General features: G+C 38.4%; 1 protein-coding gene across 2 annotated transcripts in view; it reads right to left on the bottom strand.

Moving 5' to 3' along the window:
* LOC124168841 (synaptic vesicle glycoprotein 2A-like) overlaps positions 1-23,786 on the bottom strand; it is a 173,459-nt gene that overhangs the window by 59,360 nt on the left and 90,313 nt on the right. Inside the window, exon 1 of one of the 2 annotated variants that reach the window (XM_046547182.1) lies at positions 1,260-1,663. The exons of the other annotated variant lie outside the window; for it this stretch is intronic. The gene's annotated coding sequence lies outside the window, so the exon portion shown is untranslated. Of the gene's footprint in view, positions 1-1,259; positions 1,664-23,786 lie in introns of those variants that run through there. 2 annotated transcript variants of the gene reach the window in all.

Raw genomic sequence — 23,786 nt, 5'->3', positions numbered from 1 at the left:
AGTCACAATTATATTTACGTAACGTGGACAGAATTGAGGTAAAAAGGTCAGTATGAGAAACAATAATCTATATTCTCCATATAACCTCCCATTTGCACTATATCTCGCTGATACTATACTAATAAGGTTATTTCTAATTTTTTTAAACTGGGAAATACAGCATGAAAAAAGTCGAATTTTGCATCCATAAGCATACCTACCCCATCCCAAAATCCCCGATATTTCACCTTGGCTGACGAGAGCCGGTGCGTTGAATAAGTTAAGGATGCTATGCCGGTTCATTTTCGGATATAACCCTTTCGGAACTTGATCAGGGCTTAGGCGAACTGTATACCATGCCCTCCCGTAATAATTCTCGCGCTGGGTAGGGGTAAAAGATATTTCCAACACGAGGGAAGTCGGGTCCATTCGCGACAGGTACTGAGGTCATTTGCGCCATTAAGGATTCGTAGGGTGAGAGGGTACAGGGAATGACTTTTTCTACCGAGGAAAGTACGGTGTCCCCCAAACTTGTGAATCGATTATTAATGGCGTAAATAATTAAATTATTCAAATTTAATGTCCATACAATGAACTAAGGTAAATTGATTGACTCCCTTAATCAATTCGTAGCATTCCAATAATATAACGTGAATTGACGCCTCACTCATCTCAATTAAATATTGAGGGTGGAGATAAACCTGGCGCCTTAATTATCCTCATCTCAATAAAATGATGGTAAAAATGAGCAAATTCAATGAACTACGGTAAATTCACCCCCTGATTCAATTCGCAACATTCCAGAGAGGTAACGTGAATTCACACCTCACCATTTTTAATCAAAGAGATGAAATTGGCGTAATTATCCCCATCTCAATAAAGTACTTATAAGAGTAAGATAACGCGAACGTTTTATCACATTCCGTCAGGCTCTGCGAATACCGCACAGATCACACGACTCCAGACAACGCAATATATATGTGTATGGATCGGTAGAACCATCCGGGGGATAATGATATATCTTTTTTTCACCCCTCCGCCAGGGATCGAACCATGGTACCCCCACAAGAGAAGCCAGCACTCCTAAAAAAACCACGCGAACCCCGCCATATAGATGTACGCCATGGGGGGGGGTGCAGGGTATGGAGATATTCGCTATTTTCCCCATCCTTATTGCGCGAAGTCATCACCACTGGTCCATTCAACACGCGAAGATGCGGCAATACGCAACCGATCCTTTCCACGCGCGAATATCACACATGCACACAATTTTCATTTACCTTCATCTTGAACCTCTTGATGTGATGGGACGGCTGCGATAAGGACCAAGTATGTTAAGCCGAGGACTAGCCCGGGGAGTACGTCTCGGTATTCCCCTCTCCGCTAAGGCCGATATCCAGGACGAGTTTTCAAAAAAACTTCCTTCACTCCGTTTATCCAACACTTACTATCTCTCAGCCTACCGCCGTTATATTCCTCCATAAAAACCACTTTCACCCGAAGAAAAAAACCCCCCCGTATAATTTCAGCACACTCCCCCCTCTTCAGAGAGGGAGCCACTAGCGTTCCAACTCCCACAGTCACACAGCTTTCCCGCGTGAGTCTCTTGTGTTTGTTGCGGCCGCAGAGCAAGCCGGGAAGGACGTCACAAACGTATGAAGCACGCAGCTAGCGCCTCCCAGGCCGCGGCCGAATGTCGATTGATCCGCGTGGGTCCGCGACGCTCCGCCAGGGCGCAGCACCGACAAGCGCGGGAGGAGGGGGGGGGAAGAGGGGAGGTGGGGGAGAGAATTAAGGGGTAAGCAGGAGGGGTGTTGTATGCTGTGGGTTAGGGGTGGCAAGTGTCTCCCCTACTGTTTCGCTACTGTTAGTGCCAGGGTCTCGAGGAGCTAGGGATGATCTCGGGGTAACTAACCCAGGTCCCAAATGCTCGTTTTTTTTCTTCAAGTGAATTCATATTTGGCCTATTTTTAGTGAGCTTTCGTGAAGTACTGAATATTTATTTGGCTATGAAGTAAAAATCAAACTATATACATACTTTTGTTGCCACTCAATTGCTCTTTTTGAAACTTGATAGCTCCTCTTTCGTCTTATTAGGTTTACAATGAAATTTTGACCAAATATTATTGTTTTATTTGGCATCTCAGTGAAAAATTTAATGTACTACACTTTCATTTGCCTTACAACGACTCATTTTGGTTCTGAGCATTTATAAGTAGGTTTTTTCACATTTTTTTTCAAAATATCTTTACTCTTCAATATGCTACTTATTGTTAAAGCAAATCTTCTTTTTATGTATTTTCCTGTTCCTCTCATCAAGCCTTTTTGGTCCTCAATAATAGTTTTTTACGACTTCAATCTGGTGCCTATGCTCATTGCTAAGTAAATGCAACTACAAAAACACTGATTAGTTAAATAAATAATGTGTATAATTCAAATACAAATGTATGCAGCACCAATACTGCAGAATTGCCTGCGGTATTGCTTATTGGTAAACTGCTCAAAAAATTTTTTTTTCGCAAATCTGCTTCTCGGTATTGTTTAATATAAACAATCACTCATTCAAAAATTTTTAACAAAATATGAAGCCCTAAATGTCAGTCTGTGGTGCAGTCGGGAGCGAGCCTTACCCTCACCCATCCAAATCAGTCTCTGGGTTGAGTTAGTATTATATTAAATACGAATATGTGAATACATAATTGAGGACATATTCTGATTATATTTTGATAAGTCTCCAATGCAATACTGTGGCCATTCGTAGGAATTCATAAATAAATTTCTTATATATCCTGGCCAATTAGTAACCATGACAATACAGGAGAAAAAAGCGCTCTGACGCACCATTCAACATTAAAAAATGGTGTATAACCTAAATTAATTGAATACGTAGTCAGTCAGTATGTATACTTTCTATAAAGTCAGTCAGTATGTATACTATATGTAAACTATAAATATTTAAAGACCTTACAAACATAATGACGATAATAGGTGATGCAGAGGGGTGCATCCTACTATGCACTTCAAATATATTAAGGAGCTAGGTTCGCGGCTGCCTTATTCAAAACAAATACTTTCCCCATCTATCAAGAAAAGAATTTCAATATCATAAGCGACATTAATCGAAGTTAAAAAGCAAATAAAGGGTACACAGATCTTGCATAGTTCAATTCCTATATTTAAAGCTCACACTTACAGCTATTTGATTCGAAATTATAGCCATTTCTACCATACCATACCAAATTATAGCCATGTGCCTTGCGTAATTTTCTCACAATTACGAAATTAATTTGCAAATAAATCAAGTAGGGTAGTGACGAGTCCAAAATTTATTTTTATCACGATTCCTATAGTACGAATCCTCGTATTGTTGATATTATGTCAGTTTTTTGCTTAAATGGCATACTTTTCGGAAAGTTAAGTTCACTTAGTAAATTCCACAATGACAATTCATTAGCACCCATCCAAGGGCGTTTCCAGGACAAAATCTAGAGGAAGGCAAGCCGTGGTCGTTCAAGTTGTAACATAGAAAAGGTTGAAACCAAAAGATAATTACAACAGATTTATTTATTTTTTTATAGCTTTATTAGTTTTTTAAATTATTTGCTCGAAAAAATATTTTTATTATTATTATTACACGCTTTATATGCACTAACATCACTTTTCTTGGCTATAAAAAAATACATTCGTTTTAAACTAAATTTATTTTTGTTTCTGGGGGGGCAGCTGCCCCCTGCTGCCCCTCGCTGGGTACGCCCATCCACCCATCATGTTTTCGATTCCTAAGCCATTATTTTAGCCGACGTAGTGCAGTTAGAAGAGAATAATCGAAAATTTTAATTTGAAGCCCGCACTAAACTGCTAAATATTTGCAAAGGGCTGTCATTGCTGCAGATATTTCGCAGAGGTATCATTAATAAAAAAATGGAATAAGAAACACATTAATGGTTCATTGGTAAGGTGTGTGAACAAAACGAGTTTGTTGACACTCCTTACCAGTGTGTTTGTATGTATGTTGAGTAAGTTTTGAAGGGATATATGTAACAAGTATCAGCGAAAATATTGTCGAAGTAAAAACACGACCTTCGCTCTGAAAAAACTATTATTTCATGACTGAAAAAATTGTCAGGAAAAATATAGCACTACGTTTTATATTGAAACTGCCTTCATCCAGTGAAAATTATAAGCTTGGGAATTTTTTTCCCAGTGTAAAAATGGTTAACTTTTTTTATTTTTACTCAAGTCGTCGCTACAAATCAAATTAGGTCAACTGTCATGGTTTTTCCCAGACAACTGAGAAAGGCACGAAGAAAACACGCGAATTGTTTTTTTTTTAGATACAGCTCATCACTTTAAAAAGTGTGAGAACTATATCCGTACAAAAAATTAAAAGGCGCAGTGAGAAACACGAATTAGCCACTTCTGTCCATCTGCGGTCATAAAATACTGTTTTTAAGGTCAAGTGGCAGAATTGGGAAGCCGAAACAAGGAGCATCCTTGTTTTCTGTTAAAAGATGAGTTGAATGATGAGAATAGTTTTTGGGCTAAAATATTCGTATTTCTGTAATAAAAAAGAACGGGTTGTTATCCTGGAATAATAGGAAAATTTTCAAAATTTGAGTTATTTTAATTGTTTTTCAGTCCCTTAATGCTGCGAACGACTGGGTTCGACTGACTTCCCTGTTTGTTCAGGGAAAAAACGAAATACGATACCTATCAATTCGTATCTTTACATTACAAACCTAAATTTGAATTTTTAACTAATCAATTATGACACAAGAACGCTGGGCTTTATATTAAAGAACTCGAGAGATTTCCAAAATTTAAGACAAGTTGAAACGCTGTATTTTTCACTAGTCTGGAAAGAAGTCAAATACTCTTCTGATGCATGATCTCATCATTATCAAAAACATATGTAAGCTGTGTTGTGTACAAATCCAAGGAATCTTTTTACGCCGCACTGCTTAGTATTAAATATTTCAAGGGACCATCACATAAATATGAGTTGCTATTTCAATGTACTGTATGGTTACTCTGAAAAAATGAAGATATGTATCTGATTTAATTATTCTTTATAAAATAGTAAATACTTTATTGTATTTTACATATGTATCCTCATCTTTAAATTACCATTACCTTACTTCAATACTAGGAATTTTTATATTTTTCATTTAAGTTATTATAGTTCTATTGACAGATATTATTATAGTAATTGTAATTGCTCCTTCTGTCTTGTAATGACGCTATAGCCGTCGAAACTAGTCGACAGCGAATAAAATTTCGTGGAAAAGTACTGTGTTTTTGTTTCACGATGAGCTTACTGTATATATTTATAAAACTACCCCAATATGTAAATATGTACAAGTAAAACTGCTGTTTGAAAATAAACCTCATAATTCTCAATTAATCTATAACTTCTGAAGAAACAACCGGTAATGCCGGCGTATACCTCGTCTCCGAGGTATACGCCGGCACACGCCATCCCAAAAACTTCTCCGCCGAATGTCATCACGATACCCACGAATACAGCACTCGACATTTCGTATATTCAGCAGGCACTATCTGTTTCTTCCCATCCCCTCCGTTGCAACCATGTGGCAAAAATTCGTTCATTCAGAGAGAGGGGCGACATATATGTATGGTAAGAGGGAGGGGAACACAACACGACCCTTGAATCGCCAGCATCCGCACTTGAGTCATGGTGGCGGGGTGGGAGGGGAAGTAGGGGAAGTGGAGGGGAGGGGATAAGGGCAGTGGATGACGCCCTCTTAGGGTAGGCCTCGGCGATATCTCGAAATATCGAAAATTGCACGATACATAAATACAGGGTGTTTCAGGAGGAATCTGCAATCCTTCAAGAGGTGGTAGGGGATACAATTTTAAGCACTTTTTGTCCTATAAACATGGGGTCGCAACTCCTTAGTAACCGAGCTATAGCAACGCAAACATTTTTTTCCATGCACTTTGCGGATACCACGAAAACAATTTTTCTTGGGAGTCCATCCATTTCATACATTTCATTTAATACTCTGAATCATTAAGTACATTAAATAATTAAGGTTGTATAAAAATGTGCTATTATAATTGTCTGAAATAATTAATTTAAATACGGTTAAGATTGCGCAATCGTACCTATAGTTGATCAAAAGTATAGTTTGTAAAGTATAGTATAGTTTGACCTTGATCAAAACTTTTGTCTAATGAAGCACAGAGGTTTATTGTTTCAGACAATTACAATCGCACATTTTCGTCCAAGATTAGTTATTTAATGTCCTTAAAAATGCAGAGTATTAAATAAAATGCTTAAAAGGCTGGATGCCCAAGAAAAACCGTTTCCATGGTAACTGCAAAGTGTAACCAAAATAATGTTTGTATTATGACTTATAGTCTTCATTTTCCTATAAATGATGCGATGACCTAATAAATTCGGTATCCCAAGTAAACCAAAGAAATACGTTTTTTTAGATAACATACTCTGCTTACATAATACATAAAAACTGGAAGCAATATTACTTAATAAATAATTAAGAACAACTCCTATTCTTCGAAGGTCTTTTGCTAGGGGCGTCGAGCACGTAGTGGGCTCCTTAACTGCTAATTAATTGTTGATGTAGCCCCAAGGCTCAGAGGTTTAGAGAACCCTTATCGAACATATGATTCTCATTCCCGATAATAGGCAAGGCGAAGAAGAACGCAACGCAACATGTCCACTAATGCTATTCTCTCCTCCCTCTTCATCCCTAATCTCACTACCCATAGGCTCACAGCTGATTTAAAACTTATTTATAAGATTCTCAATTTCACCATCGACTGCTCTGCATTGCTCTCTTTTATCAATTTTAAAGTTCTACCCCGCCCTACCCGTTCTCATCCCCTAATCCACATGCCTATTCCTAGACTTTCACTAACTAAACGTTCGTTTTTCTACTGCATCCTTTCCCTATCCTATCTGTCACCGAAGTAGGCAGTATCTGCATATTCTTGTTGTCCTTTTAATTTTGTAAGTGTAATTATTGTTTTCTACTTGTTAAATTGCGTCTTCGTCCTCTAATTTTTGTATTGTTACCTGGCCACTATAAAATGGCAACTATATGCTGTATGTGGTTCTCTTTCTGTAAAATAAAAATAAAATAAAATTATTAAATCCAGAATTATGGAGAGGAAAGCCACTAAAAGAAACGTTCGCGAGCTATAAAAAAAGCAACAGTCAGGGGCATGTAGAGACGAAATTTCCACTCCATGCAGATAATTCGACAAGTGCGGTAGTGAGGGGCAAGAGTCCGCATGTGAAAAGGTCCCTTTTCCGAAATAATTCTCATAATGCCGGGATGATGCCACTTGTAATATATCAGATTCATTTACGTGACCGTATTCAGCAATCGGTGCATTCAGAATGACCGACACAACGTGAGTTTTCTAATTTTTAATTTTTACGCTACGTTTATCAATTTTTTTCCTCTTATCTTGATCTCATTTAATAATTGATAAAATAATTCTTAGAGTATAGGTAAAAAAACGAATAAATGTAACAACATTAATAATGAAAAATCATTTTGTTAAATTTAATCAAATTAAATGAAAACAAATTAATCATTACAATGTAATATCTCTCGACCTTAGAGCTTAATTAAACGAGAGATTTAACAAGTATTAAAAACGAATGTTTTCGCAACATTTATCTACATTTTAGGACCGTGTAATTTTTCTGTGGTATAGGTGTTTATTTAACTACAGTGTTTACATAGCGCTACTTCATATGCCTTCTTTGCCTCAAATATCCATGCAGTTAACTGGTTCGCAGCATACCATGCGGCTGTGTTATGACTTATTAAGTGTATCAAGTGCCGTTGGGGTAAGAGTCCTGGGCCCCCAAACTGCTTTTTTATCATTAATACGGCCCCTGGGGCTCAGAAGTTTAGAGAACCCTGATATGAACATAAGAATCCCATGTAAGAAATATTACGCAAGGCATTGTGAATTACAAAATTAAAGAGAGGAAAGCCAATTGAAGAAAATTTCACAAGCGAAAAAGAAGTCAATGTCAAAGAAGCATACAGAGTCGAATTTTCCACCCGATGCAGATGAATCGACGAGTAACTACGAAGGACGTACGCGCAATAGCGCAATTAAAGAGCATTTAGCTTTAATAGGCATCTCGCGTCCCTCGTGACGTGGTCATTAGCTTGCGTATGAAACGGGAGCCCCAGAAAGAGTTTTGACCTCAAGTGGATCATTTCAATGTCACCAGCTGCAACAGACGAAACAATTTACGAGGTTTGAGGAAAATATGCGCCTCTTTTTGCGTGCATTGCTTGCGGATCATTCCAAGTGATTCATAAGTCATTCTGCACAACATTTAAACCGACTTTATGGGATTCCTTTCCAATAATGCAGATAATTTAGGCATCTTTCCGAGTAAAGGCGCAATTAAGGAGAATTTAGCTTTAAAAGGCATTTTGCATAACTCAAGTCGTGGTCATTAAGACAAGTATATGGAGTCCTTTTTCAACTAATAGCAAATTGAGTTCCTTTCTTTCTCTCGATCTATATGTTTAACGTTGATTATTGCCTAAGAGTTTAGAAAATTTTACATAAAATATTTCTTCTCTTGTGCTCAAATTAATGGATAACTTCATTAAATATAAAATTTTCTGTAAGGTTCTCAAAGGCAAAGCTTATGTTAAATTCATCATCATCATCAGTCAACAATCCTAAGATTGGTTTGACGCAGCTCTCCATTTCTCTCTCCTATCCGCTAATCTCTTCATAGCTACATATTTATTCTCTTTTACATCCTTTATAACCTGTCCGATATAACTCATTCGGGGCCGTCCCTTGCCCTTTTTCCCTTCCACTTGTCCTTCAACGATTGTCTTCATCAGACCATCGTGCCTCAAAATGTGGCCAACTAAGTTGTCCCTTCTTCTGCTTAATGTTTTTAGGAGGCTTCTCTTTTCTCCTACTCTCCTTAGCACTTCATGGTTACTCACACGGTCAATCCATTTTATCTTCATCATTCTTCGGTAGCACCACATTTCGAATGCTTCCACTCTTGACTTCTCTGCTGCTGTCAACGTCCAAGCCTCGCTTCCATAGAGAAACATACTCCATATGTAGCATCTGATGAATTGTTTCCTTACTTCTATGCTGGTATTTTCAGCTGTAAGAAGATTCTTCTTTTTGTAGAAAGCCCTCTTCGCCTGCGCTATTCTACTGTGTATTTCTTTCTTGCTCCGTCCATCGCTGGTAATTCGGCTTCCCAGGTAAGAGAACTCGTTCACCTCTTCAAGCTTATGCTGTCCTAGGTTGATGTTTGTTTTAGCCTCCTCTCTTTTGCTGCAAACTAATATCTTAGTCTTCTTTTTGTTGATTTTCAACTGATATCTGGCCATTGTCCTTTCCATGTTTGTCAACGTCTTCTTCAAATCCTTCTCTGTCTCGGCTATGACTGTTATGTCGTCAGCAAATCGCAGCATACTAATTTTTTCTCCGTGGATATTAACACCCGAAGCTTTCTGCTTGATTTCGTTGATGGCTTTCTCTATGTAAACATTAAAAATTAAGGGGGAAAGCGCACAACCTTGTCTCACCCCTTTTCTTACTCTCGCTTCTGTACCGTTTGGTCCACATTTGATTACAGCTACTTGGTTTTTATACAAACTATGAATAATTCTACGATCATTGTAGAGTACGCCGATTTCTTTCAAAGTTCTAAGCATTGAGTTCCATTCCACGTTATCAAAGGCCTTCTCTAAATCGACAAATGCTATGAAGGTTGGTTTGTTTTTCTCCATTCTCTTCTCTATGATCCAAAATTGAGCCAAAATTGCTTCCCTTGTGCCCCTGCTTTTCCTAAATCCGAATTGGTCCTCATCCAGGAATTCTTCTGCTCTTCGTTCAATTCTCCTGTAAATGATTCTTGTCAGAATCTTCGACGCATGTGTCGTCAGGCTTATGGTCCTAAATTCTTCGCACTTCTCAGCTCTCTTCTTTTTGGGTATGGGAATGATGATGTTCTTCTCGACGTCACTAGGTAAATCTCCTGTTGAGTACATATCGCAGATAGTTTTATACAGTTGAGTTAAGACCTTTTCTCCTGAATTTTTTATTAACTCAGCTGGAATGTCATCTATTCCTGGGGCCTTATTCGTTCGCAGGTCTTTTACTGCAGCGTCAAATTCCGATCTTAAGATGCTTGCTCCAATGTCATCCTTTTCAACTTCACTTTGCTCTTCGAGATCTTTTGAGCTAAGTTTGCTCCCGTTGTATAATTTCTCCAGGTATTCCTTCCATCTCTCGGCTTTGTCTTCGTTTTCAATTAGAATGTTTCAATTCCTGTCCCTTATGCTATTACATTTTGTGTTTCGTTCCTTGAAACGGTTCCTCACTATTCTATAGGCTGCTTCCACTTTCCCTTTTACGAGGTTATTTTGTACGTCCTCACATATGTTCCTCATCCACGCTTCTCTGGCTTTCCTCGCTTGGCGGCAAATATCGTTCCTTATTCTCTTGTAGCAAGCCTGTCCTTCCTCAGTATTCGTATTCTTATACACTCTCCTTTCTTCAATGAGGTCTAGGATTTCATCCGTGATCCATGGCTTTTTCTTAACACATTTTCTTATCCCTAGAACTTCTCTAACGGCCTCCTGAAATCCACTTCTTAAGGTAGTCCAGTTATTCTCAACTGAGTTTTCAGACTGATCTAGTCCTATCTTGCGCTCCACTACTTCTTGAAAGGCCTGTTGATTTTTTGGCTCCTTAAGTTTCTCTAATTGCCAGGTGTTCTTTGCTGATTTCTTCAATTTCTTGAATTTCAGATGGCATTTCATCATCACTAGATTATGATCACTGTCGATATCTGTCCCCGGGTAGCTTTTACAGTCCTTTATCTGGTTTCTAAACCTCTGCTTCACTAAAATATAGTCTAGTTGAAATCTTCTTTAGTCTCCTGGCATTTTCCATGTGTATCTTCTTCGCATGTGATTCTTAAATAGAGTGTTGGCAACCACTAATTTGTGTTCTGTGCAGAACTCTAACAGCCTTTCTCCTCTTTCATTTCTATTTCCTAATCCATATTTTCCATATGTTAAATTAATTTATCAATAAATTTTTTTAATAAACGAAGAAATATTTAAAATTGACGGGTGTTGGTCTTTTGAAAATGTTTACCAATGTTTCGATATACTTATATACCTTCGTTAGGGCTTTGTTTGTAATGAATAGTCTGTGTTTCTCCGATTCCTTTCCAATTGTATTCATAATTTGGCAAAACAAAGCCAATTCATTGCAAAAAAACCTGATGAAGGCATACAAGTATAGCAAAACGTAGGCAAAAATTTGCATTTAAATTCTTCAAGACCTAAACTCCAAGACTTTAATCAACACTAATGGTGAAGTTACAGAATACCAAAGTTCAGAAATTAGCCGAAATTTACCTATAGTTGAATGGCTTTAACTATTTTTAATATAGCTACATCATTTACTCATACACTTAAGAAAAGAGAATAACTACGGTCCTTTCAACGATTGAGATAATCTAGGCATTTAAACCTAAGACCAATGGAAGCGCTGGTTCATGAGCTTTTTCGATTGAGACAGACTGGCGTGGGGAGCTCCAGAAAGATTTTTTTAATTATTGTTTTGTATTTCTTATTTTTCATGAAGATCTGTATTATAATGAATCAATAGTATATTCTAATGTTTTTAATCCAAGTATTGAAACGAAAACCAAATTCGTTTCTGATACACAGTAAAAACAAATGACGCACGATGTACAACTATGGACTTCGACCGTCTACAACTATACTGCAGGTTCATAGGAGTGTTTAGCAGCAAGTCAATAATGCGAAGAACCTTTCATGCTTCATATTTTTGTCTTGCATCTTGCTAACGCTCGAGCTACATGTTTCATTCTCATTTTCGTCCTCAATTCGGCCTTTAAATGTGTCGTCAACCGCCGCGAATTTAAATGGGTTTACAAAAGTCGCCACTCGCGTCGCTGATGGACAAATTGATCCGAGTTTCACGAGGAAAATACGATATAATTGGCCGAAATTAATTTTTTTAACCGAAATTTATACACATGATGATGTGATCTATCAAATTTATTACTTTTCAATACTATCCCTTAAACATTATAATGCAAAATATTGGAAAAAAAGTAGATCGCATTGCACTCATCACCGCGCTGAGGATATTTTTGAAAACCGATTAAAATGCGATCGAAGTGGCAACAGAAAACAATCTTATATGGGATAGAACTGGTCCTCCTCTATGCATTCCCCTTGTGTTAAGCCATATCCATTTTACGCACGTTTCACTCTTATCAAGGCTCAAAAATCCTAGAGATTCTCAGCTTATCTCGTGCTTTCGGGTAAAAAAAATCGAGATCTGACCTATTTGAACTTACGGTCGACCTCGTGTTCGTACATAAACTTCAAAACCGCTTAACCGTTTATCGTAAAGTTCACGCGAGGTTACTACAGCCCAGATTAGCCTCCTTGGAATAGTTTTATGAGTTTGTCGCCGCGGTAGTAATTGAGTTTCAAGAGCCTTCGACAGCTGCCTGCAGTCCGCTTCGCAAGTTTAATCGCGAGAAACTTAATTTGCACTCTGCTCTGCAGCATCAATGAGGTTCTCATCGAAGCGGTGCATGAGTTGAAGGTCGACTCCTTGAGATAACGAGATAATTCGATAGCGACCTTGATCCCGCGTTCGATTCTAGAAAGAAATATTATCCTCATGCAGTGGAACTTCAGCCATACGACACTCAAGGTCCAAAGAAAAAAGTCTTGCTCAGGAGGCCTATTTGCCATAATAAAGAGATAAGCTCCAACGACCACGGGCATAGCTAATAATTAAGGCTGGGGGAGGGTTTAGGCGCAACCAATAATTAGGGTTGTGGGAGGTATAGCATACCCACCAGGGTAAGCAGGGGTTGCGGGGGCCCTCCAGAAAATTTTTAACAGTAATGATTGAAAATGGCGAGTTTTACGGCTTTCTGAGGGATATTTGATTAATCCTAACACTATTCCATAAGTAATAATAATCCAATTCAGTAAAATGGATTAAACTTAAAAATTTCTCTGAGCTCTGGGGGGGTTTTATCCCCCAAAACCCCCCCTCGCTGCGACACTTCCGACGACAAACGATATTATTCCATTTTATTATACCTGGGGTATTGACATAAATCAACTAATTAAAAAGAAAAAAAATATTTAAAATCATTTACTATATTTTAAGGCACAAGGTAAGATAATCCTGATATGTATTTTGTTTGAGGCATCTAAAAATGTGGCCAGCATAGACTACGAAACGTCATCTTGAACATCTTGACGAAGCTAACCCGAAAATCACCGAGAGAACTGCAATCCAGTACTGTGGAATTCTCAACCAAAAACTTAAGATGATAATTCTGATGCGTCCTATACACTTGCCATAAGTATTTTGTAAGTAATGCATAGTGTATATCGGAGAAATATAAGGTGAACTTTCTTGGCCTTGCCCTTCCCGCCAAATATCATCATCATCACGGTTCAACAATCATAAGATTGGTTGCCCCCCACATGTATCCACCACTGATAAATGGCGGATACATGTGGGGGGCACAGGGGGCGCGCCACCCCCCCTTGTGTGGCTGCCCGCATTGCCGAAAATTGCGGAACCACAATTGTGACTTTGTAATAACATAAGATGGCATTGTCAGCATTTATGCAGACGCTGGAGAGCCGCCTTTGCAGAGCCGAAGGAACATCCTGATGTTAAACTACGCGGCGAAAATCTTAGCCTCAAGAGGTCACCCGTGTTTTAACATTGTTTTTAATCCAAAGTTTTTAAGAATTTTTATTATAAGAACGAGAGCCACTAAGCCACTATGTGTACGATTGCAAGAGTTCATCGAAGCATCCGGAATACAACTCCCGGATGTAGCTCCAATCGTTTACCCCGATATCCCGCCATGGATAATTCCACATCCCAAAATTTATGATGCTTTTAAAGGACTCCAGAAAGAATACTCCACTGCCTCAGAGTATCAGTGTCATTTTAATGAATTCGTCAGTCGCCATAAGGGCAGTCGACTCATGTATACAGACGGATCCAAGTCGGAAACCGCCTGTGCCTGCGCAGTGTCCTCGGCATACCACGGCATCAAGCAGACGAGACTCAGCCCGTTGTGTAGCATATACACAGCGGAGCTCATCGCCATTAAGATGGCGTTGGGGATGGTCGCCGACGATTGCAACCCTTCCACCATAGTATGCACCGACTCCAAGAGCTCGCTGCAATCTATCGCCGCTATTTTCCCGACGCACCCTATTGTGCAAGATATCCAAATCGCTCTATATTATATCTGTAAACGTGGATGCCAAGTGTCGTTCCTATGGGTTCCCGGGCACATGGGAATAACAGGAAACGAAAAAGCAGATGCAGCTGCAAAGGCGGCGCTCACGCTGCCGGCGCAGGCTTCGACTACTGTAACCTATCAAGACCTGCAGATGGCCATGCGCGGAATAGTTCTACGGCAGTGGAGTGAGGTATGGACGAACGTAACGAATAACAAACTGAGAATTATAAAACCGGTTACGTCAATGTGGCCCTCTTCTGTTGGGAGGAATCGTAGGGAGGAGGTCATTATTACTAGACTGAGAATCGGTCATTGCGCCCTGACACATTCCTATCTCTTCACCCAAGACAAGATCCCACCTCGATGTGGCTATTGTGACTGTCCCCTGACTGTGAGACACCTCTTGACGGAGTGTGATGAGCATCATATTACGCGAAGCCGGACAGGCGTCAGGGGCAACCTAGAATTTATTCTGGGCGATGACCCTGGCCGCCTACGCCGCGTCATAGAATTCGTTAAGAAAACTGGTCTTGTGAATTCGATTTGATAGGCTCGAAGTTTACATCAATATTGTCAACAGTGCCGCACCAAACTGAAATTATAGTATATGCTTATGTCGCAATTTGATTGCGCGTGGTGCTAATGACCTTAGCTGTCGACGCACCCTTAACCCCAAACCTACTACTACTAAGATGGCATTGTCTTGTACATGCGTATAATCAGTTTAAAGAAAATTATCTTAAATTTTGCATATAGCTTCATTACTTTTCATTACAATAAAAGTAAAGGTACCTCGAAATATCCTTTGCGCCCCCCCTTGAATTTTTTCTGTATCCGTCACTGCAGCAATTCCCTAAATTCTCCTATCAGCTTATCAGTATTTATTCTCTTTCACATCAGTGGCGTAGCCAGGAATTTCGTTCTGGGTGGGGGTCTAAAACCAGGGGGAAAAAAAATAGGTTACTAAGTAATGTGTTTTAAATTCATTTTAACATTTTTCATTATCGAAAAAACTTCATTGGTTAAAGAAATGTTTTGCAATTTACATACTTTTCAATATTTTGTTTTCTTTTATGAAGGAGCATAAGTGTACATTTATATTTCGGGGGGGTCCGGACTCCCCGGACTTCCCCCCTGGCTACGCCACTGTTTCGCATCCATCTTTACCTGTTCCATATATTTCATTCGAGGTATTCCTTTTCCGTTCCTTTTTACCATCTACTTGTCCCTTGACGATTGTCTTCATCAGGCCATCATTCTCATGAAATGCTCTATAATTTTGTCCGTCTTCTTGTCAAGGTTTTCATGAGGCTTCCATCTCACCAAATCTTCTTGGGACTTCCTTGGTTAATATAGTATTTCTTGGTTAGCACCAGTCATGTTTTAAACAGTGTCTGATGGTAGCCCCAAAACTATTCCACAAAGGGGTACCTCTATATTCCACAATTATTTCAGGGTTTTTTCGATGAAATGTATTTGAATATGAGTGGAATAAAATTATATTATTATCATTATATTATTATTATTAATATCTTTTCGGCTGAGTATTGGTGATTTAGCCGCATTTTGGTTTTTGTCTAAGCTGTGGGCTATTCTCCTGTCATTGAAAATAACTCCAATTTCTACCACTATTTGTTTGCCTATTTCAACGCTATTCTCGACTTATTCTCTTCTGCTGCACACTAATATCTTGGTTTTCTTTGCGCTTATTTTCAGCTGACATACATACTTACATTAATATCAAGAAGTTTTTAAAAGCACATAAACAGCTGTACTCCAAATTACCACTTTTAACGAACTGGTGGGAAATAGAAAGCCTCAAAGAAAGTTTCTCGAGGAGACATGAGGGATAGCCTTTCGAGACCAGTTACCTAAGTAACCAACGAAGCTCTTTCCCATCACCGCATCATAGTGGAGAGGCATGCTAAATGACTGGGAAGACCTACAACAGTTCCTCCCCTAGGCCAAGCCTCTGATTTAATGTCAAGTTGCTTCGTAGATGAGTTTAAACGGTATTGAACCACGAGGCAGACCGAGACAGTTTTTAATATTTTTTTAATGCGAAACAGAAAAATAGGCACGTGCTGACATGTTTCCGTTTCAATAAACGTGACAGAATTAGAGCAATTTGCCTTTTCTTACTTTTTTGCACGACAACGCAATGGATGAATTGATTTCTGCAAGGTAATTCGTTTACGTTGTCCTCTTTTCCGCGTATATGCATTTTATATCTGCATTTCTTATAATTTTATAATAATAAAACTTAATTTTTTTTGCTGTCCTGAAAATCTGCTATTTTTGAGATACGTGTTGTTAGAACTTAGCCATCGATTTACGAAAGGACAGAAAATGACCCTTCTGTAACAATATATATGATGATCAGTGGTATTTATAATGAGGATATTGTGTAATATTCGTGCCTGGGACATATAGTCGCGGATTCTGAGCTAGTTTAGCGTATGGGGACCCCAGCATCTCGTCCGCACGCGTCTGCCGCCACGCGTCTAGCTCGCCTCCCCGAGGAGAGGGGGAGCGGTGCGTCACCCTTGGGGAGATTATATATCGGCGTGACCTCGGCTGCGTGCTTGCAGGGGAGGGGACATTTCGCAAGGGCGCGGAATTGAGAGCGAAGGATTTCCGTGCTCGGCGGAGGGATGGGGAAGGGTAACATCGGGAACGAAGCGGTCCATTGGACGGTGAGTCACACCCACCCTAATATCATTCAGTGCAAGGGCCTAACCAGGATCATAACTAGGGGGGGGGGGGGAAGCCATGGTCTAGGGGTGCAAGCCAAGTTGCGACATTTTAACATGGAAAAGGTGAATGAAACCAACATTTTAAGAAATTTATTACAGCGTTTTATTAATTTATGAGATTATTTCCTTGAATAAATATTTTAGTTTTATTTTATTTAGCTATCTTATACGTACTAATTAGATTTTCTTTTTCCTCTAATCTTGACCTCATTTAATTAATGATTATTATATTCTTGGAGTATGGGTCACATATAAAGCAAAGAAGTTGTTGGCCAACGTTTCGGTTTATTTTAAAACCTTCATCAGGGCTTAGTTTAGCACATGTTTGTTTATTGATAGTAAGTAACTAAATATAGTTACTAACTTTTTGGCGGTACATATGGCCTATACTCCAAGAATATAGTGATTATATCTTATACTAATACATATCATATTTCGTGGGTTCAAAGAAAATTTATTGAATACTTTCGTTTCAATTCATTACAGGGCAGCTGCTCCCCCCTGCTTCTCGTTGGGTACGCCCATGATTCAGCGGCAAGGAATACCGGGTATATTTTTCAAATAGGGAGAGATGTCCACTAGGGTAGCCAGGAATTTCGTTTGTGGGGGCGGTGTCCAAAGCCAGGGGGGAAAATTAAAAAAAGGGTACTAAGTAGAAGGTTTTAAACTAATTTTAACACTTTTATAATAATCATTTGAAAAATTTTATACTTATAATTTTAAATTTTACATTTTTATAAAAAATAATTGTCAAAGAAATCTTTTTTAAATAATTAATTCATGATTCAATTTGACGTGATCCTCGTATAGTGGTGGCAGTAATAAAGACAGGCTTATTATTAATTCCAAGTTTTCTATGCGGTAAAATATAGTGGAACCAAAGTAGTGACATCACCCGACCTCTACCAATCTTTTCTCACCTCTTTGATATGATATTAATGATGCACATCTAAATTAATGAAATGAAAGGTTACATAGCCCAAAAAAAAGGTTCCCGCTGCGTTCAAAACATAAGGAAAAGTTCTTCGGGTTACTCGAGCGAATAATTGGGTTCTACCTCAAGGGATCCAAAGAGAAAAGCTTCCACAAGAAGTCGGACTAAGAGGGGGAGGGTGCTATTTAATTTTATCCGAAGACGGTCGTCTCGCACTCTGGCCTTGATCTTGGTTGGCTCCCGTTCAAGGCTCGGTTCCAGCAATCGAATAGACTCACCTTTAACTTCACGTGGCATCGGAGCATCTTCCGAGAAGAATGGGAAAAGTTGCAGCGATAAATTCTAGCCCACGCGGAGGCTGAGTCAATCTCTAGCTGTACTTGCGCTGCGTGTTCGTAAAAATTTGACGTGATCTTCGTATAGTGGTGGTATTTATAAAGACAGGTTTATCGAAATTCCAAGTTTGCTATGCGGTAAAATGTAGCCCTAACTAAAATAAATGTACAAAAATGGATAAAATGTTTCTTTGATAAGTCGAAGAGTCTGCGAGTGTATAAAGCCGTAGAAAAATTGAGAGAAAATATATGAGGGAGTGAGAACCCAAGGGGTACAAGTCATTTTTTTCTCAACAGTGTTAGGTAAAGTTAATTGTTAAAAAAAATACACACAAACCGGTTGCCAAGGGATACGAGTGAGTCTCAGTTCTGTGCTGACATCGAGTGGAAAATCAAATGTACTATTTCAAATATCTAACTCATCTCGTTTGTTTTCTATAGCTAATTTCTGTACCTAACTCTGCTCAGAAAAAAAATCACTTGTACCCCTTGGCTTTCAAACCACTCATATAAAGTGAGAAATTTCTTATTTTGTTGTTGCTGGAACTCTAGAAAAAGAAAACAAAATTTACTCGTCGGAAAAAGCAAAAAAATATGGAATTTTCCATTTTGACATCGATTTGACTAAAATTTTAGTTACTGCTGAGCGGACCATTCGACACTGTTAGAAAAAACATTTTCACATACTAACCGTGATCTAATACACTATACGATGGCGGTATGCATGATACAAGTTCATCAAAAATCGAAAGCAGTTCTGATATATTTTATGGTGTAAGCGATTTTCGTTTTTCAGAGATAAAGCAAACAATTTTCCAAACCATCATTGACTAAAAATGTTGTTTTTTTACGGCACAATAATTTGAACAAATGAACTAACCCCAAAATGTATGTTATTTTATGAATAGAATTAGGGCTTATTCTACATAACCATTCGATCATTCCGACGAACCATAACCTACTTCTTAACTTCACACCGCACAATTTTCCTAATACAAGCAGTCACGCAAGATATTGTGCAAATAAATTGACCATATAAATGGACTCAATATTTATCGCTTTTTTTAATTCTCATGAACATTTTGCTGGTGCTCGAAATCACACTTTAAAAATCCAATCGACTGTCGCAGCTGCAAAATTGCAAACAAAATATTGATTTAAAGGAGTTAAAAAACTTAATTTATTGCGACGAAGATTTCATCTGGATTTTGAAGGCAAATGTTGATTTTTGCACGTGACGATTTCAACTAGAGCAAATACATTGAGCGGAGGTATTCCGATAATCTTCAAAAGAATGTTATTTTTTGCTTGGAATCCTCAGCTGAGAACCTCGCATTTGTATGCTTTCCCGCAATGATTTACAATTCAAATATATTTTCACTCTGTAAGAAATAAAATATTTACATCCTAACCGTGTACTTCTATAGGCACGATACGACGGTGGTAGACACGAAAACAATTTAATCGAAGTCGGTTTTGCAATATTTTATGGTGTAAACGATTTTCTTTTTTCAAATATAAAACGTATAAATTTTCTAACCATCGCTGACATAAAATGGCGTTTTATAAGACACGAAAGTTTGAACAAATGCACGAATCCGAAAATTCATGTTTTTTTAATGAAATTAAGAGTTTTTATGCAAACATTTCGGTCATTCGGAGAAACCATAACCGACATCTCAACTTCATACCGCTCAATTTTCCTAATACATACGGTCGGGCAAGATCTTGTGCAAATAAATTGACCACACAAAAGGACTGAAAAGGTTAGGTTTTTTTTCAATTCTCATGAACGGTTTCGTGTGTGCTCGAAATCACACTTTTAAAATGCAATCGACTATCGCAGCAGCAAAATTCCTATTCAAATATTGATTTTACGGCGCTTAAAAACTTAATTTATGGCCACGAAGCTTTCATCTGGATTTCGAATGCCAATGTTGATTTTTGCACGTGACGATTTCACTAGCGCAAATACATTTAGCGGAGGCATTCCGATAATCTTCAAACGAATGTTATTATTTGCTTGGAATGCTAACTGAGATCCACCCAGTTGCATGCTTTCGCGCAATGAATTAACGGGATTAGGGTCAAAGAGTGGGATCCGCGATAAAATGCTTCGAAATAAATAATCACACGATACCGATAGCGGTGTTTGCTTAAAACGATCGACGCTCACCAAAGGAAAGCCGTAATTAACGTGAGTCCATCGGAAATGCACACGGCAAAAATAAGAATAAAAGGTGCGAGAACGAAGCTTGAAAAAGCATGTTAAATGGTGTTCACCAAACACTGTACGTTCATCCTATCAAATAGTAAACTTCATTCATCATCATCATCATCATCATAACTCAACAATCCTAAAATTGGTTCCACGCAGCTCTCCATTCTACTGTCTTTATGACCCAATTTATTTATTTTTATTTATTTTATTCTCGTTTTTATGGATAATTGTTTTAATTAATTTAATAAACTTTTTAATCATTTTTTCTTTTCAATACAAAGAAGAAAAACAGACAATTAAATAGAAAATACAATAGAAAAATTATCTAAATTATTTATTCACAATACAACCGAAAACAGCACTTCGATGGCATTCTGTATCGGGTTTTCTCAAAATGTCAACTGAATTAACCGTACACGAACACCTATATCCTGGAAAGGTGCAACCTAAGCTGGCGAGACTCGAAGCCGCGTCCTCTTGTTTGGCAGGCTATGATTTTAACCCACTCCCACCAAGGCCAGCGAAAAAGTACTCAAACTGTCTCATACCCTTCAAACGTAAATACTTTCCATTATACTCAGGAAAGTCTCTTGGGTCAGTTGATCTACCTCCCCCGACGTTTCGACAACTGTATTTTCTTCCTCAGGGACTGAGTGTCGAGCCGAGAATGTCTAGCTTTATAAATTTTTTCCAGGACAAAATCTAAAGTATATAAGGCCAGACATTCACGACATTCAGTCCCAATGGACGACCACACATTTAGTTGTCGAAACATCGCACAGTGGGATGAAATCGAAAAACGCTGATCATGACGTCATTTCGGAAGAATTTCCGTGACGGAAGGTTGGGATGGACCTTAGTGGATAGCTCATTCCGAAATTAAAAACGTCTTTCCGAGGACCAACCACGAATTATCCGAGAGATTCCCTTAGTGGATAGAGCTCCAGGAAACTGTAAGTGACAACATTCCTTGGGACAATGGCAAAGGTTCAGGAGCTTGTACCACTGGAAAAATTTATCAGAAAATAATAGAGGCCTTCCAGGCCGGGTGCTGGGGTAGGATGCTGGAGATTTAATGGACATATAGGGTAAGAAATAAGGAGGTATACAGGATAATAGATGTAGAAAGTGCACTACGGAGCACTGCACGTGCAGGAAGAACACGACTGTTACGTGTGAGCCATAATGGAAGTAAAAATTGATGGAAAAGTTCCGATAGGAAGAGCAAGGGAAAAGTACCTTAGACAGATCAATAAAGATAAGGGGACAAAGAGCCTCGGGGTTTATTATTTTTATTTATCCTTTCGCAAGTTTCTAGGAAAATACCAATGTCGACAAGACCAAGAAATTAGCTCAATTAACTGTTCGTTTAATGAGGAGACGGGAAAACTAAGTTAGCCACATTATGGGCCGGTTTTTATATTTTCTGGTTAAAATTTTTCGGAGCATGAAAAATGGAGTTAAAACATCCTTGCGTTGGAGATCATGAGTTTAACTAAACGTTATTTTGAACTACTTTTACTTACTGTAACTTACTAACATTCTCCAGCTAAGGTTTTGGCTGTACCATGTTCAGGTTAAGGCTAACCAGGCATTATAAAACCTGCCGTATGAGGCGTATTGACCTCATGAAGATAGAGATTGAGGGCTCAGGGGACCCCTTCGAGGATACAACACACCGGGGCCGGGAACCAAGCCCGTGGCTTATACGCCCGATCACCCGGGGAGGGGGAGGACAGGAAGGGAAAAAGGAAAGAGGCGCCGCCGCGATAGGAGCCCGACGACACCCCTGGGGTAGGATAGGGATGGAAGGGATGGGATGGGGAAAAACACTTTAACGCTATAGATGCGAAAAGGGCCCAACTAAATAGCGAAATCAAGCAAAGCTATTAATGTTCTAACGATTTTGGGGGATCATTTTATGAGGAAGAATAATCCAACGATCAAATCGCTAGATAACCTCATGAAGACAATCGTCGAAGGAAAGGTGGACGGGAAGGAGGGCAGGGACGGTCCCGAATGAATCACATAGCTGAACCGAAACCGCGTTCGTGAGCCGAACGAGCGTTAAGGTAAATGAACTATTTCACTCAGCAAAATAAAAGTTCCCTTAGATTTTTGCTTTTAATTCCATTTTTAGGTTAAATATTCATATTAAGTGCATTAAGGTGGGATATACAGAGGTATTGTTGAGAGTTCAAAGAAAAGCGGCTCGATACGTTTTGTGTAGCCATCAGAGAATAGAGAGCGTATCAGAAATGTTAAAAATACAGGGTTGGGAATCTGTGGAAAGTAGGAGAAAAAGAAACCGACTCTGCGGTATTTATAAAATATACAAAGGGGATAAAGCATGGAGATAAGTAAGCAATAAAGTGGGGAAAACCTATTTTCATTGGTAGGAACGATCATCAGTTCAAAATTAAATGCCGGGCGAAGAGGACTAATGTTTAAAAAAATTCCTACCTCAATAAAACAATTGTAGATTGGAACAGATTGCCTGCAGAGTTATTTGAGCCCTCTCCTGTTAATGTAAAAATATTTAATAAAAAGCTGAAAAAGTGACGTATTTTTTTTAGAAATTTTAATCGAATTTTTAAAATTTGTACTCCGTCTAGTTCACATGTGACTTTGTAGATATTTTGTGTTTTATTTTTTGGATGTACATGTTACCATCTGGCCAGTTACCAAATTGTAACTGATTACGATAATAATAATAATAAGTTCTGCTACAGTTATGGAAAATGAAAATTACAAATTATACTGGGACAACACAATGTACACAGACAAACCTGTTCAGGATAACAGACCGGACATAATCTAAATTAAAAAAAAGAAAATCAGACCTTTATAACCGAAATAGCAGTTCCAGCTGACCACAACCTTAAGAAGAAATACGAGGAAAAGAAACAAAAATATCTAGACATCGCAAGGCAAATAAAAACTATCTGGAAACAGGACGTAGTCACCTTCATCCCCATAGTAATATCACAACAGGAATAACACATTCATCACTTAAATTTTTAATTGAACAATTAAAAATTAAAAGAAATACAATAAATAACATTAAAAAATCTGTAATACTGGATACATGTGGTACAGTTAGATTGTTTTTAAATGAATTGTAACTTGAGGCAGTGTCTTGGTAAGCCCGACACTGGCAGACCTCCAAGTAAATCTTGTGGAAAAATAAATAATAATAATAATAATGAACAAAAATTCA

The sequence above is a fragment of the Ischnura elegans genome, chromosome 12 (assembly GCF_921293095.1).
Source record: "Ischnura elegans chromosome 12, ioIscEleg1.1, whole genome shotgun sequence".
In the NCBI taxonomy this organism is placed as follows: domain Eukaryota; kingdom Metazoa; phylum Arthropoda; class Insecta; order Odonata; family Coenagrionidae; genus Ischnura; species Ischnura elegans.
The sequence above is the reverse complement of the archived record's forward strand: the minus strand, read 5'-3'. Positions and strand labels throughout refer to the sequence as shown.